This window comes from Psammomys obesus, unplaced genomic scaffold (assembly GCF_907164565.1).
Source record: "Psammomys obesus unplaced genomic scaffold, mPsaObe1.curated_primary_1811, whole genome shotgun sequence".
Lineage (NCBI taxonomy): Eukaryota > Metazoa > Chordata > Mammalia > Rodentia > Muridae > Psammomys > Psammomys obesus.
Genome location: NW_026593874.1, coordinates 707,909 through 719,046, shown reverse-complemented (window position 1 = coordinate 719,046; position 11,138 = coordinate 707,909). Strand labels below are relative to the sequence as shown.

Below are 11,138 nucleotides of genomic sequence, written 5' to 3'. Positions count from 1 at the left end.
AAGTGAAAAGAAAAAAATTTGAAATATTTCCCATGGATCTATGTGTTTGAATGCTTGATCTCTAACCAACAGTATTTTAAGAAGTTTCTGAGATCTTTTACATGGAAGACTTCGCAGAAAGAAATAGATTACTTCAGGGACATCCTCCCTCCCAGCCCCCTGTCTGTCCTTCTCAGCTGCCACAGCAAACATAGGGGCCCAGCTGCCATGCCTACCTATCAAAAAAACTGACCATAAATAAATCCTTCCTCACATTTGTTTCTGAGAAGATATTTAACCCCTGTGACAAATAAAGGAACTAATGCAGAAACTCAGTACCAGGAGTGGGGTTGCTAGGTGATAAACCTCACCGTGCTGTTCCTAGGCTGAGATTCTTTGGTAGTTTGGGTTCCAGATTTCATATGAGAACTTGTCACTGATTAGACAGAAATAGCAGAGAAATAATAGATAGAGGTACAGAGAGAAAGAGAAACAGACAAATGGAGAGACATAAATAGAGATTAAAGAACACACACAGAAAGAGAGAGAGAGAAAGAGGCTGATTTGGACTGAAACAAGGGCCAGAAGGAAAGGATTTTTGCCTTCCTGCCTATACTCTCATTGGAAATTTTGTCAAACCTGTTGCTGTGGTTGGTATTAAATCCAAGTTCTGATTTTCAACAAAAATGAAACATCAGCAGCTGGCTTTCCAGACATTGTCCAGGACTTCAGCACTGCATAGGACAGTTGAGACTTATAGCTTCATGCATGGACAACTACTAAATTCTGTCTTTCCATATGAAACAGTCATTGTTGTAATACCCATCCATGGCCTATAAGCCAGTCCAATAAATCCCATAGATAGATGACAGACAGATAGACAGACAGACAATTGGTAAATTGATTGATAGATAGTTAGGCTAGGCAGACACACAGCTGACTGATTGATTATGTCAGTACCATTCCTTAAGATAACCCTGACTAATGCAAGCTATCACATGATTCTTGGGAAATTTAACAAGAAACATAGGGGAACCTCAGGTTGGTGTTATTAATCATGCAGCTCAGGGGCCATGGGGTGAGGAGGCCTCTGTCTAGAGAGAAGATGCTTGAAGAGGATGTTGAGAAAAGAGCATGAAAAAAGCCCATGAAGGTGTGCGAATGCAGCCTGTAAATCACAGGGACATAGATAATGTGGTGTAAAGTAAAATACACAAGACACCAAAGACCACACACTATGTGATTCTGTTTACATGAACCATACATATTAGGCAAGTCTGTACACATAGAATTCAGACCATGTACAGAGTGCGCCAGCACAGATCAGGTAGTATAGAGAGCTCATGAATGAGGACTGAAGCTCTTGGGAGGAACAGAGACGTGACTCAGCCTAAGATGGTGCCTCCAGAAGTCTCTGCTCACACATCAAGAACTGTTTGTTGATTTTTCCAGTGCTATTCACTGTGAGAAGAACATCCATCAGAGCTTTAGAGAAGCTGCAATAGGTCAAAGGATGTGAACAGTGACCTAGGCCTGGTTCCCAGCAGTTCTCTCAGAGACAGAAAGTTGGACCATTCTCTACAGAACTGGGGACACCTATCTACTTTAGCCCCATTAGCTGGCCAAGAAGCAGATCTGGTATGTTGGGGGTATTTTTCCCACACCGCTGTCTTTGGGAGTGAGGTCAATGTCCTTAGGAGCCACAGGGCTGGCCACTGAGAAGTTCTGGAGGATGGTGGTGAAGAAAAGGAACAATTCATTGCAGGAAATGCCTTCCCCAAAACAAACGTGCTTGTGGGCACAGAATTTGGGCACAGAATGTGATTCACGTGAGGCCCAGGTCACAATACAATTATTGGTCTGTCCCATCCTTAATCCCATTTAGGCAACTCGGCCCATTGCAACAAACAAAAATGAGTTTGACCATCAACCTGAAATTTAAGTGAGAATGTAAGAAAATTTTCAACACCTTAAAGAATTGGTGCAAAGGCCAGTGAAATGCCTTAACACAGAAAAGATCCTGGAGTTCAAGCTTCTGGACCCACATCACATGCTGGAATAAAAGAACCAACTTCCCCAAGTTGTTCTCTGACATAAACCCACACACTCACTCCAGTACACATGTATGTGCACACAAGTACTTATACATTAATTACTGCAGTAGGAAGATGATGGATTCACAACAGCCAGGGCTACATAGCAAGAACCCCTCCTCTCTCTCTCTCTCTCTCTCTCTCTCTCTCTCTCTCTCTCTCTTTGTGTGTGTGTGTGTCTTTTGCCTATCTTCTCTCTCTGACTCTTTGTCTCTCATTCCTTCATCCCCTTTCTGTCTGCCTTTTTTTGTTCTTTACCTTGAGATTAATGAGCTTAAACAAGTTCCCAAGCCCAATTGTTTATACATTTAATGATGGGCAGGTGCAAATGATGAGAGATCTATGGCACCCATAGATGAATGACGAGGGATCTATGGGTTCCCAGGGGTATGTGGAGCCTTGCTGGTTTGTAACCTCAGGTATGAAGCACCATAGAGCAACAAGAGCCTAAAAGCCCCCACAGGCAGCTATGCCTACACTGTTCCTCAATGATTTTCGATCTGCAACCGACTGCCTGGGGTCTCCAGATGCGGGACAAATTTTTCAGCAACCCCTGTGCCCTATAGGCTGTTGGGGATTAGTGTTTGTGTGGGAGAACTTAGGGAAAGCACTCTTTCTAGAATTTAGGTGATGGGAGCTTAGAAAACTGTGGAGGAGCTCTCTGAGATGGTTCTCCTAGAACTGGTTATGTGACCCAGATTTTTCCAGAACAGCTTAATGACTTATCTTACTCTCAACACAATGTCCTGATGTCTTAGCTGGCTATTTGGATACCTTTTAAGTAGCACTTTAGGCTCAATCTTTCTCTCTCCCCTCCCAGTAGTCTCCCTGAACCTGTATCTGTATTTATCACCACTATGTGTCTTTTGATCTATTCTCTCTGCTTGTATCTTTCTAAATTCCCTAGAGACCATCATAATCATCCCCTTTCTCTAAGAATAGCTTGTCACCTCTTCTGTGTTGTCTCTCATGCTCTTTTGTCTATCTATAGTTGTATCTTTCTTCAAATTCCTTTCCTTTCTCTCTCTTGTTCTTCCACCTCCACTTCATCACCTTTCTTCTGTCTCATGTTAACTCTCTGTTTCTTACAGTATTCCTCCTGTTGTAGCTTCTTTGTCTTGCTTTGTGTGACTCTCTTTGTTGGGATCTATTTTACTGCCCTTTCCTCTGTATTGATTATTTCTCTGTCCCTTTTCTCCACATGACTGACGTTCTAAATTTGGGACTGTTATATGAACAATTCATGTTTTATCTCACTGCCCAATGTGTCTCCAACTCTAAAGATAAAATTGAAAGTAGGTCATTATATTGAACAGAGCCAGGAGCAGGGCGGATTGCAAGGTCACTGAAGTCACTTGGAAACTCAAGACTAAACAATTCCTACCTGAGACATGGTTTGGCAGGTAAGCACTCTCCTAAAACCCCTGAGGGGATGAGGGCAAAGAGGCTCATCAGGAGAGCACCTTCTGTAATGCAGTAAGGGAGAGCTGGAGGTGTGGAGTCTTTGGAACTTGCTTAACATATTCAAAACCCTGTGTTCCAACTCTAACATATGATGGTTTGGGTCTAGGGGGTATGGTTGGCAACTAAAGGCTAGAATATCCCTTTCCTCAAAACATAAGAACTGTGAACACAAAGATTCCATAATATAGAGTCCATTAAACTGACTAATTTTGGCTGAAGACAGTTTCTTTGTCTAACAAACTAACCAAACACAACAGTAAACCAAACTACACACAGACATAATATTCTTCATACCAAAACCCTACCACCATTGGCCCTGAATATTTCAACACAGCTGCAGCCCAAGAAAAAGACCTTAAAACAAACACCCTGTATGAAGACGGTAAAGGTCTTTAAAGAAAAATGAATAAATCCTTTAACAAAATCCAGGAAAACACAAACAGTAGGAGCAAGTGAACAAATCCTTTACAGAAAACACAATGAAAGGGGGGGAAAGGACTATTCAACGGCTGAAAATGGAAATAGACTCAATAAAGAAAAACCTCAGACTGAGAGAACTCTGGAAATGGAAGTTTAAGGAATTGAGACTGGAACTACAGAGTCAAGTTTCACCAACAAAATACAAGAGATGAAAGAAAGAATCTCAAACATTGAAGATATGATAGAAGAAATGGATACACTGGTCAAAGAAAATGTTAAATCTCATTTAACATTTTAATAAACATCCAGGAAATCTTGGATACTATGAAAAGACCAAGTCTAAGAATAATAGAAGAGGAAGTAGCAATATAATAACCTTACGATTTGGAGTTAGGAATACATGAGGAACTGTATTAAATGGTCTCAGCACTAGGAAGGTTGAGAACCACTGCTCTAAAACAAAAAGAAGTAATATCCAAAAGGAGTAGATGGAAAGAAATAATCAAACTAAGGTTTGAAATCAATAAACTAGAAACAAAAGAACAATACAAAGAATCAATGAAATAAAGAATTGGTTCTTTGAGGAAACTAGTAAAATCAACAAACCCTTATCCAAATTAAAGAGTGCAAAGACAATATCTAAATTAACAAAACAGAAGTAAAAAGGGAGCCATAACAGCAGACACTAAGGAAACTCAAAGAATCATAAAGACAGACTTTAAAAACTTGTATTTCACCAAATTGGAAAATCTAAAAGAAATGGATACTTTTCTCAACAGATACCACTACCAAAGTTAAATTAAGAACAGAAAAGGAATTTAACCAGACCTACAACCCCTAGTGGAATAGAAGCAGTCATTAATCGTTTCCCAACCGAGAAGCCCAGAGACAGATAGTTTTAAGTGAGAATTCTATCAGACTTTTAAAGAAGAGTTAATGCTAATATTCCTCAAAGTATTCCACAAAATAGAAACAGAAGGAACACTGGTCATTTAATGAGATCACAGTTATCCTGATACCCAAAGCACACAAAAACTCAACAAAGAAAGAGAATTACAGAGTTCCCTAAAAAACACAGATACAAAAATACTCAGTAAAATACTGGCAAATTGGATCCAAGAGCACATTAAAAACACCTTCTACCTTGATCCAGTAGGCCTCATCCTAGAAATTCAGGGTGGTTCAATATATAAAAATCAATAAATGCAACCCACCATATAAACAAACTGAAAGAAATAAAAAGCACACAATCATCTCATTATATTGAAAAAAATCTAATAATGCTTCATTATAAAAGTCCTGAAGAGATTAGAGATACAAGAGATTAGAGATAACTAAACATAATAAAGGAAGCTTACAGTGAGCCTATAGCCAACATCAGATTAAATGGAGTGGAACTCAAAGCATTTCTTATAAAATTCAGAACAAGACAAAGTTATCCACTCTCTATACATGTATTTAGTGTACTAGTCTTAGCTAATACAATAAGGCAACTGAAGGAGATCAAGGGCACACAAACGGAAATGAAGAAAGAGTATCATGTGCAGGTATAGTATAGATAAGGGACCCAAAAATTCCACTGGGTAAGCCCTACAGCCAATAAATATTCCCAGGAAAACAGCTAGATAAAAAAAAATCACAAAATCCAGTAGCCCACTTATATACAAATAACAAACAGACTGCAACTGAAACAAGGAAGACAACCACTCTAACAATAGCTGTAAATATTATCAAATATCTTGGGGTAACTCTAACCAAGCAAGTGAATGGCTTGTATAATAAAAACCTTAAGTATTTGAAGAAAGAATTTGAAGAAGATAGCAGATGATGGGAGAAGCTAGCAAGATCTCCCATGTTCATTGAACAATTGGATTAACATAGAAAAAATGGCCATCTTGCAGAAAGCAATCTACAGAGTCCATGCAGTCCCCATCAAAATTTCAACAGAATTCTTCACAGATCTTGAAAAGATCATTCTCAGCTGCATATGGAAACACATACACACATGCATATGTGCTTGTGCTCACGCGCGCACACACACACACACACACACACACACACACACACACGCACCCGCATGCATGCACAGAATAGCTAAACCAACCTTGAACAGTAGAAGAAATGTTAGAGGTATCACCATTAACAATTTTAAATTATGTTATAAAGCTATTATTATAAAAGCAGCACGATATTAGCATAAAGACAAACATATTGATCAATAGAATCAAATTGAAGACACAGACATAAATTCACACACCTGTGGACACCTAATCTTTTATAAAAACCCCACAAATACACACTGGAAGTAAGGACAGCATCTTCAATAAAGGGTACTGGTCAAACCGGATGGCTGCACGTGCAAGAACACAAACAGATCCCTCTTTGTTACCATGAACAAAACTCAACTCCAAAGTTTTGGATCAAAGACTCGAATATAAAGCCAACACACTAAAACTAATAGAAGAGAAAGTAGGGACTAGCCTTGAAATCATCAGCACAGGAGATTTTCTAACAGAAAATGGTAGCACAGATACTAACATCATCAATTTATAAATGGGAGCTCATGTAACTGAAAAGCTTATGTAATACAAAGGGCACCATCATTTGGACATAGTGGCAGCTGACAGAATGATTTTTACCAACTCTACATCCGATAGAGGACTAATATCTAAAATAAATAAAGAACTCAAAAATTAGATATAAAAATAATTCACTTATAAAATGGGTACAGATTTATTTTTTAATTAATTAATTAGTTAATTAATTATAATTTATTTACTTTGTATCCTAGCTGTAGTTCCCTCCCTCATCTCTTCCAAGTCCCACCCTCCCACTCTCTTCTCCCCCTATGCCCCTCTTCTAGTCCACTGATAGGGGAAGTCCTCCTCCAATTCTATCTGACCCTAGCCTATCAGGTCTCATCAAGGCTGGCTGCATCATCTTCCTCTGTGGCTTGGTAAGGCTGCTTCCCACACCCAGGGGGAGGTGATCAAAGAGCCAGCTACTGAGACTAGGTCAGAGACATCCCTTGCTCCCCTTACTAGGGCATCCACTTGGAAACTGAGCAGCTTCCTCTATGCATGGCTCTAGGTCCTCTCTATGCATGGTTCTTGGTTGGAGTATCAGTCTCTTAGGAACCCCTGGGCCCAGGCTTTTTTTTTTGGGGTCTGTTGGTCTCTTTGTGGAATTCCTGTCACCTCCAGGTCTTTCTATCTCCTCTTCTTCCAGAAGGTTTCCTGCACTCTGTCCAAAGTTTGGCTATGAATCTCAACATCTCCTTCGATACCCTAATGGGTAGAGTCTTTCAGAGGCCCTCTGTGGAAGGCTCCTGTCCTGTTCCTTATTTTCTCCTACTTGTGATGTCTATCCTGTTTGCTCTTTTAGTGAGGTTTCAGCCTCTTCCCTATTGTTTAGTTTTTTATATTTTAATATGTTTATACTATATTATATGGATAATATCTACTTATAAGTGAGTATATTCCCTGTGTATCTTTCTGCTTTTGGGTTACCTCACTTAAGATGATTTTTTCTAGTTCCCACCATTGCCTGCAAATTTCATGATTTCCTTGTTTTTAATAGCTGAGTAGTATTTGATTGTGAAAATGTGCCACCCTTTCTGTATCCATTCTTCAGTTGAGGGACATCTAGGTAGTTTACAAATTCTGGCTATTATGAATAAAGCTGATATGAATATAGTTGAGAAAATGTCCTTGTTGTATGGTTTAGCATCTTTCAATATATGCCTGGGAGTGGTATAGCTGGATCTTGAGGTAGTATGATATGATCATATACATGAGTGACCCCAAAAATTCTACCAGAGAACTCTGTCAGCTGATACACACCTTCAGCAAAGTGGCTGGATACAAAATTAACTAAAAAAAAACCAATAGCCCTCCTGCATACAAATGACAAATGGGATAAGAAATAAATTAGGGAACCCATACCCTTCCCAATAACCACAAATAATATAAAGTGTCTAGGGGGTAACTCTAACCACAGGAGTCAAAAACTTTTATAACAAGAAATTAAAATCTCTGTAGAAAGAAACTGAAGAAGATACCAGAAGATGGAAAGATCTCCTATGATCATGGATCAGTAGCATTAATACAGTCAAAATGGCCATCTTACTAAAGTCAATCTACAGATTCAATGCAATCCCCATCAAAATACCAACACAATTTTTCACAGACCTTAGAAAAACAATTTTAAATTTCATATGAAAAAACAGAAAACCTAGAATAGCAAACACATTCCCATAGAATAACAGAACTTCTGCAGGTATTTCCATACCTGACCTCAAGCTATACTACAGAGCAATAGTAATAAAAACTGCATGTTACTGGAATAGAAATAGGCTGGTTGATCAATGGAATCGAATTGAAGACCCAGAAATAAACCCACACACCTATGCACACCTATTTTTTTTTACAAAGGAGCCAAAACTATACAATAAAAAAAGACAGCATCTTCAACAAATGGTACTGATCCAACAGGATGTCTACATGTAAAAGAATGCAAATAAATCCATATTTATCACCCTGCACAAAACTCAAGTCCAAATGGATCAAAGACCTCAACATAGAACCAGATACACTAAATCTGCTACAGGAGAACATGGGTAAGAGCCTTGAATTCACTGGTACAGGAGACAGATTCCTGAACAGAACATCACCAGCTCAGGCTCTAATATTTAATATTTATTACAATTAATAAGCAGGAATCTTGAAACTGAAAAACTTCTGTAAACAAAGGACACTATAACTAGAATGAAATGGCAGCCTACAGATTGGGAAAATATCTTCACCAATCCTACATCTGACAAAGGGCTAATATCCAGAATACATAAAGAACTCAAAAAAAAGTACCAACAAACCAAACAATCCAATTTTAAAACATGATACTGAGCTAAACAGAGAATTCTCAACAGGGGAATCTCGAATGGTCGGAGAAGCAGTTAAAGAAATGTTCAATGTCCTTAGTCATCAGGGAAATGCAAATCAAAAGAACCCTGAGATTTCACCTTACACCCATCAGAATGGCCAAGATCAAAATACTCTAGTGACAACACACGGTGAAGAGGATTTGGGGAAAGAGGAACCCTACTCCATTGCTGATGGGAATGTAAACTTGTACAACCAGTTTGGAAATCAGTCTGGTGCTTTCTCAACTAGGAATAATGCTACCTCAAGACCCAGCTATACCACTCCTGGGCATACACCTAAAAGATGCTCTACCATACAACAAGGACATTTTCTCATCCATGTTCATAGCAGCTTTATTTGTAATAGCCAGAAACTGGAAACAACCTAGATGTCCCTTGGCCAAAGAATGGATAAAGAACAACCCAGATGTCCCTCAGTTGAGGAGTGGATACAGAAATTGTGGTACATTTATACAATGGAATACTACCCAGCCATTAAAAACAAGGAAATCATGAAATTTTCAGGCAAATGGATGGAACTAGAAAAGATCATCCTGAGTGTGGTAATACAGACCCAGAAAGACACATATGGTATATACTCACTTATGAGCAGATTTTAGTCCTATAGTACAGGAGAGACATACTACAATGCACAGATCCCAAGAAGATAAGCCCGATGGGCATCTTAGGCTTCATGTGGCCCACTAGTTAAGGAGTAGGGCATATCTCTGACACGGTCTATGTTGCCTGCTTTTTGCTCACTTCCCACTGATGGGACTTCCTTACCAGACCACAGAGGAGGAAGAGGAACCCAGTCATCTTATGAATAGATGAGGTATGGTTTCTGGGTAGGGGGGCTCTCTGTTCAGAAGAATAGGGGACAGGAGATGCAGGAGAGAGGCTGGGACTGGGAGGAGAAGAGGGAGGAGCCTATGATGGAGATGTACATTGAAATAATTAATAAAAAATAAATAAAATTTTATATCCAGGCTAAGAATCTGAGACTATGTTTTTAAGAATAAAAGGGAAGTAAATTAATATACTTATAGCTGCATACAAAATAGGAATACATTGGCTGATGAAATGGCTCATCCAGTAAATAAGTGCACTTGACTTGCAAGCCTGTCCTCCTGACTTTGAAACCCAGATCTTAATGTGCAAGTGAAAGGAGGGAAACAAATATACAATGTTTTTCTCTCATTTCTACCCATGAGCTTTGGCAGGCCTACTCACAATAACGTCAACTTGTTTTTGTTTTTTTTTTTATTTTTAAAATGTGAGTATGTAAGCCACCAAGAAATGGATGAATCAGTTAATGAAAAGAAAAATTGATGGGTGACAGAAATGAACAAAATAAAATCTAGATGTATATATTCTACTTATTAGTGAGTATAATAATCAATTAATGAATCAAAATAGTTCATACACAAATCAATCAAGAAACACAACTAATCTATAATCAAGCGAATGTTAGATTTAATGGAGAAATGTTTGAATGAATAAAAGAGTAAATGTAAGACTTAGCAGATAAGTGTATTGAATGATAAAGAAATCACAAATAAATGAGTTAGTTATTAAATGGATACACAGAGAAATGGGTGGACACATGAAGGATGACTGCAAAGGCCTTTTGGGAGGATTAAGGATGAAAAGGTTTGCATATGAATGATCCAATGAATCAATGACAAATAGCTTACTCAGCTATCTCTGATCAAAAAGCAAAACTCTAGATCCTACCACTTGCCCACACATTTTGTGATTTCCTTGTTTTTAATTGCTGAGTAGTATTCCATTATGCAAATGTACCACAATTTCTGTATGCATTCCTCCATTGAGGGACATCTAGGTTGTTTCCAGCTTCTGGCTATTATGAATAGAGTTGCTGCAAACATGGTTGATCAAATGTCCTTGTTGTATACTTGAGCATATTTTGTATATATGCCTAGGAGTGGAATACCTAGATCTTGAGGTATTATGATGGGATCTAGAAAAGATCATCTTGAGTGAGATAATCCAGAAACAGAAAGACACACATGGTATATACTCACTCGTAAGTGGATATTAGCCACATAATGTTGGTTAAACATACTAAAATCTATACTCCTAAAGAAGGTAAGCAACAAGGAAGACCCTAGAGAAGATTCTCAATCCTCATTCAGAAGGACAAATGTGATAGACATCAGAAGACAGGGAACGGGACCAGAGCCTACCACAGAGGGCCTCTGAAAGACTCTACTGATCGAGGTATTGAAGCAGAGGCT

The 11,138-nt window shown here is 38.6% G+C and overlaps 1 pseudogene; it reads right to left on the bottom strand.

The window, feature by feature from the left end:
- Window positions 1-1,593: 1,593 nt before the first annotated feature.
- Window positions 1,594-11,138, bottom strand: part of LOC129684262 (cytochrome P450 2B1-like) — a 53,121-nt pseudogene continuing 43,576 nt past the window's right edge.